This window comes from Schistocerca americana, unplaced genomic scaffold, assembly GCF_021461395.2.
Source record: "Schistocerca americana isolate TAMUIC-IGC-003095 unplaced genomic scaffold, iqSchAmer2.1 HiC_scaffold_112, whole genome shotgun sequence".
In the NCBI taxonomy this organism is placed as follows: domain Eukaryota; kingdom Metazoa; phylum Arthropoda; class Insecta; order Orthoptera; family Acrididae; genus Schistocerca; species Schistocerca americana.
In genome coordinates, this window is record NW_025725176.1 from 407,501 (window position 1) to 410,000 (window position 2,500).

Below are 2,500 nucleotides of genomic sequence, written 5' to 3' on the forward strand. Positions count from 1 at the left end.
GGGCCGTTCCGGTGTGCGGTGGGCCGCACTTCTCCCCTAGTAGGACGTCGCGACCCGCTGGGTGCCGGCCTACGGCCCGGGTGCGCAGCCTGTCCTTCCGCGGGCCTCGGTTCGCGTCTGTTGGGCAGAGCCCCGGTGTCCTGGCTGGCTGCCCGGCGGTATATCTGGAGGAGTCGATTCGCCCCTTTGGGCGCTCGGGCTCCCGGCAAGCGCGCGCGGTTCTTCCCGGATGACGGACCTACCTGGCCCGGCCCCGGACCCGCGCCGCTGTTGGCTCGGGATGCTCTCGGGCGGAATAATCGCTCCCGTCAGCGGCGCTTCAGCTTTGGACAATTTCACGACCCGTCTTGAAACACGGACCAAGGAGTCTAACATGTGCGCGAGTCATTGGGCTGTACGAAACCTAAAGGCGTAATGAAAGTGAAGGTCTCGCCTTGCGCGGGCCGAGGGAGGATGGGGCTTCCCCGCCCTTCACGGGGCGGCGGCCTCCGCACTCCCGGGGCGTCTCGTCCTCATTGCGAGGTGAGGCGCACCTAGAGCGTACACGTTGGGACCCGAAAGATGGTGAACTATGCCTGGCCAGGACGAAGTCAGGGGAAACCCTGATGGAGGTCCGTAGCGATTCTGACGTGCAAATCGATCGTCGGAGCTGGGTATAGGGGCGAAAGACTAATCGAACCATCTAGTAGCTGGTTCCCTCCGAAGTTTCCCTCAGGATAGCTGGTGCTCGTACGAGTCTCATCCGGTAAAGCGAATGATTAGAGGCCTTGGGGCCGAAACGACCTCAACCTATTCTCAAACTTTAAATGGGTGAGATCTCCGGCTTGCTTGATATGCTGAAGCCGCGAGCAAACGACTCGGATCGGAGTGCCAAGTGGGCCACTTTTGGTAAGCAGAACTGGCGCTGTGGGATGAACCAAACGCCGAGTTAAGGCGCCCGAATCGACGCTCATGGGAAACCATGAAAGGCGTTGGTTGCTTAAGACAGCAGGACGGTGGCCATGGAAGTCGGAATCCGCTAAGGAGTGTGTAACAACTCACCTGCCGAAGCAACTAGCCCTGAAAATGGATGGCGCTGAAGCGTCGTGCCTATACTCGGCCGTCAGTCTGGCAGTCATGGCCGGTCCTTGCGGCCGGCCGCGAAGCCCTGACGAGTAGGAGGGTCGCGGCGGTGGGCGCAGAAGGGTCTGGGCGTGAGCCTGCCTGGAGCCGCCGTCGGTGCAGATCTTGGTGGTAGTAGCAAATACTCCAGCGAGGCCCTGGAGGGCTGACGCGGAGAAGGGTTTCGTGTGAACAGCCGTTGCACACGAGTCAGTCGATCCTAAGCCCTAGGAGAAATCCGATGTTGATGGGGGCCGTCATAGCATGATGCACTTTGTGCTGGCCCCCGTTGGGCGAAAGGGAATCCGGTTCCTATTCCGGAACCCGGCAGCGGAACCGATACAAGTCGGGCCCCTCTTTTAGAGATGCTCGTCGGGGTAACCCAAAAGGACCCGGAGACGCCGTCGGGAGATCGGGGAAGAGTTTTCTTTTCTGCATGAGCGTTCGAGTTCCCTGGAATCCTCTAGCAGGGAGATAGGGTTTGGAACGCGAAGAGCACCGCAGTTGCGGCGGTGTCCCGATCTTCCCCTCGGACCTTGAAAATCCGGGAGAGGGCCACGTGGAGGTGTCGCGCCGGTTCGTACCCATATCCGCAGCAGGTCTCCAAGGTGAAGAGCCTCTAGTCGATAGAATAATGTAGGTAAGGGAAGTCGGCAAATTGGATCCGTAACTTCGGGATAAGGATTGGCTCTGAGGATCGGGGCGTGTCGGGCTTGGTCGGGAAGTGGGTCAGCGCTAACGTGCCGGGCCTGGGCGAGGTGAGTGCCGTAGGGGTGCCGGTAAGTGCGGGCGTTTAGCGCGGGCGTGGTCTGCTCTCGCCGTTGGTTGGCCTCGTGCTGGCCGGCGGTGCAGGATGCGCGCGCCTGCGCGGCGTTCGCGCCCCGGTGCTTCAACCTGCGTGCAGGATCCGAGCTCGGTCCCGTGCCTTGGCCTCCCACGGATCTTCCTTGCTGCGAGGCCGCGTCCGCCTTAGCGTGCTCCTCCGGGGGCGCGCGGGTGCGCGGATTCTCTTCGGCCGCCATTCAACGATCAACTCAGAACTGGCACGGACTGGGGGAATCCGACTGTCTAATTAAAACAAAGCATTGCGATGGCCCTAGCGGGTGTTGACGCAATGTGATTTCTGCCCAGTGCTCTGAATGTCAACGTGAAGAAATTCAAGCAAGCGCGGGTAAACGGCGGGAGTAACTATGACACTCTTGATGTAGCCAAATGCCTCGTCATCTAATTAGTGACGCGCATGAATGGATTAACGAGATTCCCGCTGTCCCTATCTAGATAGCCCCAGGCCTTGCAAAGATATACAACAGGTGTCTGGAAACACAGTCCTTCCCAACTCGCTGGAAGACTGCGGAAGTGATAATAATAAAGAAGTCACCAGAAAAAGATCCAACAATAC

General features: G+C 59.6%; 1 pseudogene; it reads left to right on the top strand.

Moving 5' to 3' along the window:
- Positions 1 to 2,500, top strand: part of LOC124560898 — a 6,765-nt pseudogene that overhangs the window by 579 nt on the left and 3,686 nt on the right.